This window comes from Mandrillus leucophaeus, unplaced genomic scaffold (assembly GCF_000951045.1).
Source record: "Mandrillus leucophaeus isolate KB7577 unplaced genomic scaffold, Mleu.le_1.0 Scaffold597, whole genome shotgun sequence".
Classification (NCBI taxonomy): domain Eukaryota; kingdom Metazoa; phylum Chordata; class Mammalia; order Primates; family Cercopithecidae; genus Mandrillus; species Mandrillus leucophaeus.
In genome coordinates, this window is record NW_012106441.1 from 254,290 (window position 1) to 264,761 (window position 10,472).

Here is a 10,472-nt window from a genome sequence, read left to right on the forward strand (position 1 = left end):
ATCCCGATGTCTTTACTCTTTAATAGAGTAATGAGAGTCTCTCCCTGATCAAAAATGGCAGTTGTGCCTGTAATCCCAGCATTTTGGGAGGCTAAGTTGGGTGGATTGCTTGAGTTTAGGAGTTCAAAACCAGCCTGGTCAATGTGGTGAAATCCTGTCTCTATCAAAAAATAAAAAAATTAGCTGGGTATAGTGGCACACACCTATAGTCCCAGCTACTCAGGATGCTGAGGTGGGAGGATGGCTTGAGTCTGGGAGGTGGAGGTTGCAGTGAGCTAAGGTCATGCCACTGCGCTCCAGCCTGGGTGACAGAGTGAGACCCTGTCTCAGGGGAAAAAAAAAAAAAAAAGGCAGTAGTATAGAAGAATGGTAATACAGCCTTTCTTTACCTTGTCATTTGTAATAAGTACAATACGTAAAATGAGCTATTTAGCTATTTATTTGAGTCATTACAAGTCTGGACAAGCCCTGGTCAATAGTGACTGTGTTTTTCCCAGGCCAGACCAAAAAATGGCACCTATCTGCCCTACTCATACTTGCAACTGACTTTCCACATTGCCAGGGTTCTTGGAGTTGGAGAGCTCTTACGAATTTCTTTGCTGCCTAGAATTTCATTGAATTTTCCATACTGTAGGCATGGCTCCTAGGTAGCCAAAAAAGCATGAACTCTGGAGTCATGCAGGGCTAGGTTCAAAACTAGGCTCTCCAACTTATTGTCTATGCATGAATTATAAATTATATAAAGTGACTCATAGAGCACCTGGAATTTGTGTTTAGGACTCAATAAAAGTTAGGTGTTGTCTATGTGTTTTTGTTAAATAAATAAGAAATATCCTTGATGGCCTTAATTCTGCTTCATGGTAAAAAATGTACATACTTTAGATTTGTATGACACTTTTAAAGTAGTTTATTTGTCCGTTTGGTAAATATTTTTAGAACAGTGAACAAATATCTATTTACAAAGCAACCAGAAGTAAGCTTTTGCAATGTGCCAAGATTTTAGCCTATACATTCCTTCATTTTTATGGGAAAATATTTTATTAGGCATATTTTAGAACTTTCTGATTGCTTAATATTCACATCCACGATTCAGTATAAAAAAGAGTATACTTAACCAGAATCCTCTGATGTTCCAGTAAGGAATTGGTTGGTGAGAACTTAGCTTTCTTGAAAGACCTAGAAATGCCCAGAGCCTGCATTTTTTTTGAACACTGATATGCAACAGGCCAATTTAGTCAAATGCATATCTATAAGTGAGGTAGTATTCCATATTTTAATGCACAAATTGAGGCTCAGAGAGATTAAGTGACTTGCACAAAGGCCACAGAGCTGAAAATTGGTGGCATTTATACTTGAATTTAGGTCTGATCAATCCATGATTCAAAATCTACTCTACTCTTTGGCTTGCATTCTCATATTAACAAGTGCCCTTTTCTTCCTTGGAGGAAGAAAAGCAATAATTCAAGCCGTTGGAGCCAGAGGCCCCAGTTATTGCTACAGGAGAAAGCGCTGATCGACTAATCTGCAGATCTGGCTTCTGGTCCCAGCTCTGCTACCAACTAGTGTGCGATGAGGGTATGGGGGTAGATGTGGGGAGTCTTTCCTTAAATTTTCAATTTCTCTGAGCTTCTCAGCTGTAAACGTTAAAGCATCACAGAAAAGTCTGGCCTTCTTAGAACCAAATATCTCTCTTTAGTATCTAACAAATGGGTTTCTTTGTGGTTCCCTAGAAACCAAGGATATGAGATCCAGAAAGTTTAAATCTCAGAGATCTGAGGGATATTATAATATTGCCCCTTCAAATGAAAGCACTGTTAGCAGTGGAAGAGATCTGAGTCACCCCAAATTACTGGTGGTAAATCTATATGCATCTGCGGCAACTTTAGGCCTTGCCTCCTCAGAAGAAAGAATTTGACTGAGGGGCATAAAACAGAAAAAGAGACTGAGGCAAGTTCCAGAGCAGGAGTGGAAGTTTATTAAAAACGTTTTAGAACAGACAGGAAAGAACCTTTGAAAGAGATTGAAGTGGGCACCTGAAGGTCAAAGAGAAAAAAGGGACATCTGCCTTGATTCTAGGGTTCTATAGGCTCGCCTCTTTCCCATGATTCTTCCCTTAGGGTGGGCTTCCTGAATGCACAGTACCTTTGTTACCCTTGGGAATTGAACACATGCCTTGTGCTTAGGAAGTTGTATGCATGTCCTTCTGAGTCTTTCTTCCTTTTTCTGGTGGAGTGTGCCCTGAAGACCATACTTTGCCATTTTTGTCTCTTAATATGCATGCCCAGGAAGTTCCTTCTCCCTGGGATCTGCCTTTCATTAACGCTTTAACATTAACAGGTGTGGACCATCAGGAAATGGCCTCTCCCTGGTGCCGGCTGCCAATTTATCACTCTTAGAGAGGCAATGCAATAATTGCCGAGCCATCACCTGGCATTTCTAGTGGGTTGGGGGGAAAGCCCTCTCCTGTCCCACTAATGCCTAACTACCTGTAACAGCACTAGTCTGGGAAGTTGTAGGATTTGGAACCACATATCCACCTTTTCATAGGCAAGGCAGGATTACAGCCTTGTTAAAGTCCTAGAGAAATGGCCCAGGTTAGAGGTGGCAGCTGGGTGGTGGTGGTGAGATGGGGCAGGTATGGGGACCAACTAGACCCTATATCTTGATCTTAAAATTACTTATTGATTTTCAAGTGCCCAAGGCATTTGTGAGTGGGTCTCCCTCCCGCATTCTGCATACTCTGAGTCATCAGAGAAGAGGGATTACTTGTCCCTTCTTAAAGTTGATGTAGTAAAACACCATGAAGTTTACTTTTTAAATTATCGTGTTTTAACTTTTTGTTTGGAAATAGCTTCAGACTTACAGAATAATTGTAATAGAGTACAAAGAATTCCCATATACTATTCATCCATATTCCCCAAATGTTAGCATTTAACCACATTTGCTTTATCATTTTTCTCTTTACACACACAAACACATTTCGGAGACTCTGAGAGCCAGTTGCTGCCATGCCCCTTTACCTCTAAATATTTCAGTGTGTTTTTCCTAAAACTAAGTCCATTCTCTTACAGAATCACGGTATAATTTTCAAACCCACGAAATTCACATTGCCACAGTATTATCATAATTTATAGACCTTATTCAAATTTCACAAGTGGTTTCAGTACATTTTTTTTAGCAAAAGAAAAAGGGCACAGCATAAAACATAGCATTTAATTGTCCCATATCTTTATGTTACCAGAAAGGGATCACAATCCAGAGCAGCGGCAATGGCTGCTTGACTGAATATACATATAGTTATTTCTTGATCGTATGCTAAATAAGGGGTGGATTATTCATGAGTTTTCTGGGAAAGGGGTGGAGAGTTCTCAGAACTGAGGGCCCCTCCCCTTTTTAGACTACATATAGTAACTTCAGACATTTCTGTGGCACTCATAAACTGTCATGGCACTGGTGGGAGTGTCTTTTAGCATGCTAATGCATTATAATTAGCATAAAATGAGCAGTGAGGCCAACCAGAGGTCACTTTCATTGCCATCTTGGTTTTGGTGGGTTTTGGCCAGTTTCTTTACTGCATCCTGTTTTATCAGCAAGGACTTTGTGACCTGTCTTGTGTCTTGTGCTGACCTCCTATCTCATCCTGTGGCTAAGAATGCCTGACCTCCTGGGAATGCAGCCCAGCGGGTCTCAGCTTTATTTTATACCCAATCCCTATTCAAGATGGAGTTACTCTGGTTTGAATGCCTCTGACATTTGGTCTCCTTCAATCTGGAATCATTCCTCAGTCACATTGCCTTTCATGACCTTGCCATTTCTTGCCAGGTACAGGACAGTTCTCTGCAGAATATCCCTTAGCCTGGTGTTTTACCCTGTTTCCTTATGATCAAATCTATTTAGGTTGTGCATTTAGGGCAGGAATACTGGAAGAGCTGCTGGGTTCTCAGAGCTTCCCATCGGAGGCCCTAAGGCTCACTTTGCCCAGGACTGAGGATGTTTACCTCTGTCACTTGGTCAGGTGTTGCTTTCATGTTTATCCACTTGAAGGTACCGTTTTCCCCTTTGTAATTAATAAATATCATGTGAAGAGACACTTTGGAAAGATTTAAATAGCCTGTTTCTCATCACATTTTCACCCACTAGTTTTAGGATTCTTGCCTGAAATGTTTATTGCTGTAGAGGTTGCCAAATGGCGATTTTTCTCATTTTGTTTTTCCTACTATGTTTATTAGTTGAAATTCAACACCATTGGTTTTCTAACAACATTCCAGAAAGATTTCATCTGTTAAGGAGAAAATATCTGGGCTAAACTAAATCCATAAGAAATAAAAACCTCTCTTCTCTCCTCTCCCTAACCCCAGAGCCCAGGTATTCAGCTAAATGGCTTATCTATCCATATTTAATACCATGGAAATATGTAGAGCTGTTGGAAATTGTTTCTAAGGCCATTTTCTATTTTAAGTGACAAAATTCCTAATCCTCTCTTAGATCCTTCTCTCCTCAGGTTTACCCCACACATTTTCTCCTGAAGTCTTGGTCTCATTCTGCTTTTCCTGGCCTTCTCCTTAATACACACACACCCCTTGGAACCTGGCTCTTAAAGCTGCAGAAGGAAAAACTCTCTTCTGAACATCAAAGAGTCTATTCACCTGCAAACTTCTTTCAGGGCATGGCTGGCAAGTGCACATTCCACAGACACCTTACTCCCTTTTATTTCTAGGTCAGCACTTTCAGTAACACCCTATCCAGTCTTAAAGTCCAGACACTCAGGATGCATCTAGTTAAATCCTCTCTGTCACTCTCCAGAGTAAAATTAGGCAATTAGTTATTCACACTTAATTTCATACTCTTGAAATGCCTTTTCAAAAACAGAACCTATAACAGACCTCTCCTCCACTAGGTTCCTGAAATACAAAGCTATGTCTAGGACTCTTCCCCAGTCTCTTCCTTCAGAACATTTCTGACTTTCATCTCAATTGTCTGTGAGCACCATTCCTTTCCAGGGACAACCACTCTCTGCACCGTGGACATCAGAAGATCCTTAGATTATTCTAACAACTTCTCATATATTTTTCAGGGAAGCTAATTTTCACTTATACCAAAGGACAAGATTGACCAGCTTCCAAGAAAATCTTTCCTCCTGGTTAATAGACAATGTTACTTTTCATCTTAGGGAATTGGATCTTTTTTGCTTTATAATATGATGCCTCTCTCAAGTAGACTAAAAAGCATCCTCTGGTCCAAAATTCATGGCACAGTCACCTGTTTCTGGGAGGGGAAATGCATTTATGACTAACCATAAATCTTAAGCTAGGAATTGAAATGCTAGGGCTGCCAAATAAAGCAGACTTTCTTTCCCAGGAACTGCTGAGGAACTGAGTCACTCATTAGTACCAGAAATTGCTATTTTTGGAGAAACTCCAGTTTCTCCTGAGTAACCTTGTTTCTCTATAAGGTAATGTTTAGAGATATTTTTCTTTCTTCTCCCCGCTTAAAATCCTCAAAAGACAGCATTTCCTTGCCTCAACCTTGAATGGGCTAAGAAAGAAAAAAGTCCTCACCAACAGTTTTTGGCTACTTTGGGACAGGGAGCTTATCTTCCATGGAAACTCACCAGACCAAAAGCCTTTCTAGAACTCGAGTTCAAGATATAGCCTCTGTATCAGCATTGAGCCACAGCAACATATATTCAGAGACCCAAACTTCTGTTAGTTACTCTTGAAATGCCTTTTAAAAAATAGAACCTATAACAGAACTCTGGAAATATAGCATTTCCAGATATTGATTGATGAGGTGGACTCAACTGCTCTGTAACTTACATGATAGTTTATCCTAGGCATATTTGAACTGGACATACAATACCTTGGCAAAACACACCTGTAAACTCAGAGTATTATAATAGCTAGCAGGTCAGAAAAAGAAGTGACCCATAGGAACTAAGGGCTGAATATTTTATCTGTAGCCTTCCCTTCTGTGATTAAAGTTTGGTACATAAAGGGAAAGAATCAAGCATTTATCCTGTCTTTCCTGTACCTCACTATAACCAAATAGCAGACAAAGGAAAATTCTTTCTTATAAAAGACTTCCAGATAATAAAGAAGAAATGATAAAAGAGTATCAGTGTTTTGCCACTGCAACAATAATGGATTTAGGCAATGGTATCAATGACTCTTTAAATCTATTAGGTGACAGGCTAATGGGGAACCTTAAAATAGAAGGACTAACCTGCCAACATTTGAATCTGCCTGTCAATCTTAACATATCCAAGAGAGAAGCAACCTATTATTTTGCTTTGCAATGAGAAGCAAGAGAAAATATAAAATACAACCTGTAAAATATTCTTATCCAAAAGCTGAATCTGATTCCTATTAAGTCTCTAGATTTAACTACCAGCACATAGGAAATACAGAGGTGAGAGAAAATGCGAAACAACATCCCAGGAATGCAGTCAGCAAAATCCAGAATGTGGGAAACTCTCAAGACAGACAGCCCAATTTCTTCAATAAAAAAATTGCAGAAAAAATCAGAGGAACCCATAGATGAAAAGACACCTATGAGAAGCATCAAACAAATGTGATGTGGACTTAAGATCCTGACTCAACAGTGCAACTAGTGAAAAAAAAAAAAAAAAAAAGACATGTACTAGATTACCAGATACATTTGAACATTTGGATATTTGAAAATACTGTTATTATTTGTAATATTTTGATGTGATTGTGGTATTATGGTTATGTTTTTAAGAGTCATCATTAACCAATACTTACTAAAGCATTTACAGATGTGTCTTAGTTCATTTCCATTGCTTATAACAAAATGTCTGAAACTGGGTAATTTATAAAGAAAAAGAATTTATTAGTTATGGAGGCTGAGAGGTTTAATGTTGAGGGCCCACATCTGGTGAGAGCCTTCTTGCTGGTGGGGACTCTGCAGAGTTCCAAGGAAGTGCAGGGCATCACATGATGAGGGAGCTGAGTGTGCTAGCTCAGGTCTTCCTTCCTCTTCTTATAAAGCCACCAGTCCGACTTACATGACAATCCATTAACCCATTAACCCATTAATCTATGAATGGGTTAATCCATTCATGAGAGCAGAGCCTTCATGACCAATCACCCCTTACAGGCCCACCTCTCAATATTGCCACAATGGGGACTAAGTTTCAACATGAGTTTTGGAGGGGACCAACATTCAGACATTTCATAGTAAGATGAAATTATATGATACCTGTGGTTTGATTAAAAATAATCTATGGGGCAGAAAAGTGGGTAGGAGTATATATGCAACAAGACTGGTTCTGAGTTGATTATTGTTGAAGCTTCTGGAAAGTTAAGTAGAAGTTTCTTATAAACTTTCTATAATATTATACAAATACCTTAGACATTAGTTGTCTCAAAATCAATGTGCTTTTCTTTCTCTGGTGAATAGATCATTTTTATAATAGAATCCCCTAGGTTGGAAAAACAAGTTACTACATTTTTAATGTTCCTGCATTTAGATGGGTATGTGCAATAATTTAAGCATGAGTAAAGTGAATGCTCAAAGGACACATATCGCTTCCAGTTAGGATATATGTCAATCCTTGTATCACCCCTGAAACCAGGAGCTAATTTATCTTACTGTTTGGTCAGGTCAGTGAAGGGCTGATATTATATCAGCACATAGACCGTGAGAACACTGGCTGGACTGTGGAAGACTCCTTTACATTCTCGGCCTCCTCCCCACCAGCAGCCCTGGGACCTGAGGAGTTCTGTATTACTATTTCATATGATATCACTAAGCCTGGTAAGCAGAGTTATCTGCTTGCAAACACAGGTAATGCCGCCAAGATATGAGCAGTGCCTCATCTATAATTATTAAAGTAGGGAGAGTTTGGAAATAAATCTTTCCCTTTTTAATTGTCAATGCCATGATATAAACCTTTGAAATAAAGCTTAAAGAGTTATAAAACGTTTTTATTTCTTTACATGCCCTCTTTCTCCAGGTCTCTTCTATTTTATCTCAGAAGCTTAAATAGTTGTACTGGGGGAAGGATGGCAACTTAGCTTTAAAGAATTTTATTTGCACCTCCAACTGAAGACCTCACTGTGCCCATGACAGAAAACTGTTGATAGAAAATTAAAATGACAAATAGGGTAAGTTCTTAAAAGGAAAGGGGTATTGAAAACTGTACGTTTCCATGGCAAGAGAAAGTCCAGTAGTAGATAAGTTAGGAAATTAACATTTTATAAATGAATATAAAGATTTTAAAGCTCAGTTGCCTGAAATGTTGACTTAATTGTGTGTGAGTGTGTGTATTTAAAATGTATTTATTTAATATGCCTTGAGTAGCAATGCTAATTCAAGTACTTGAGCAACCAAAGTGTTACAAATAATCTACTAGACAAATTTGAGGAAAAAAGAGCTTTACAGCTGTCATCTAAAAGTTCTAATGAAATGCCAATTTATTCTTTATTTTTTAACAGGAGCTTTTGTCAAGGAGGGAGACAAGGTTCTAATTGACCAATTTTAGTTAGATGCCTCCAACCTCTTATTCAAATTGCCTGAATCTCAGCGCTCTTCCTACGAAATTTGGTTCCAAGCGACATCTCTTCCTTACCACGGAACAATTATGGTTGCAGAAAGAAATATTACCAAAGGAAAACCCAGTTCGTCTCAGTATATGATTAATAAATTTGGAATTACATACATTCATGACGACTCTGAATCACTGGCTGGTAATTTTACCTTTGTGGTTTGGCCAAACCAAAAGAGCAAGTTCAATACCAAGCCGGAAGCTGACTTTGTTGAAGAAATGTTTAATATCACCATCTCTCCAGGTGATATTATTATAATGACCAGGCACCAGAATTAAAGACAAAGGGGCTTTGGTTGAAAGTTCTGCAGGGCAGTAGGTTGCCTGTGGGACCTGAACATCTGAAAGTGGAAGATCTGGACACTCCTCCAGATGAAATCAGATCTATGATCATCTGTAATCCTAATAATGGCTTTTTGGCAATGGCTTACCTTCTGGACACACCTGTTCGCCATGTTGCATAAGCTGACATTGATAACTCTAAGGTGTGGTTCACACAGGATGGAAGCCCTTCCTCTGGAGTGTTCTACTTTAGTGTGACAGATGGTGCACACCGCCCCTATATAAGCTCTTGACCTGGATGTCATTCCCGTCTGCATCAGCATTGTGAACCTTACTGACCTACTTCTCCCACAAGGCCAGACAATCATCACCATCACCAATGCTCACCTGTCAGCCACGACCAGTGGGAGGAGCCCCCAAATCTCTTACAAGATAACATGGCCCCTCCAACATGGGCACCTGCTGATTGAAGACCAGGTGGCCGGCAATTTTGGACAGGAAGATTTGGATTCAGGAAGACTCTCTTATCACATGACAAATCTCACTGCCACACAGGACCAGCTACAGTTCTCACTGTTTACATCAGAAAGCAACCTGACAGGACAAACACTGAACATCAGAGAGCAGCCTTTACTGCAGGTTATGTCAGGCCTGAAAATTGCTGACAAAGTGGCTCATCAGCTGAGAAGAAGGGACCTAGATGCTACCGAGCTTGCTAATATGACTAACAGTGATCCCAAATTTGAAGTGATAGAGCCCCTTGTACATAGAAGACTGGGACGAAGAGGGGTTCGCAGCAGTGTAATGGAAGAGGCTACTGTATTCACTCAGAGGGACATTGACCAAGGGCAGCTGGTATTCCACCAACAGGCGTGGGGATGCTGAACGACTCCTTCACTTTCTTGCTCAGGGTAGATCATGTACAGTCAGTGATAGGTTATCTCCCCTTCACCATAGTGCCACCTGACCCCTCACTTTTGCAAACATTTACACCAGATGTTCCTTTATTTGTCACTGGAGACAACCTTGTAACCTCAGTTCTCTCTCAGGAGAAGCCTGTGTTTTCCTCAGGACTCATGGCACAGACAGAAACTTTAGTGAAACTGACCCAGACCAGATGGCAGAAAGCAGATCCCTGGGGACAGCACAGTGGTGAAGAGCTCAGTGTGGATGGAGAGTCTCTGCCATCAAGGTCATTTGGCCACCAGCCACCACTAATAGTCAGCCGTTGGGCACCCACGCAGCCCAGAGAAAGCAGGTACCCTCTGATGGTCATCGTACCCTTGGCTGCCATGGTCTTCCTGCTGATAGTGGCTGCAGTGGTTTTGTCTGTCTGGCTGTTGAGCCACAGGTAGAAAAGGCAAAACCCCTTATCAAGCCCCAGACCAGCCTGGAACACACAACCGCAAGTCATAGGCCAGAAAGAAGCATAACGGTTCCCACTGTCACAGTGACACCCCTTCTACAAAGCTCCAGCAGCCCGCCAGTCTGTCTTTTCAGGGCCCTGCAGTGAGAACAAATGTATTCTCCAGTGGCTGAGCCAGTGGACAAATGTGCTGCTTGGGAGACGTGAATGAACCTGGACCCCGACATGGTCAAACTCTGCCAACAAACCAACCCAACG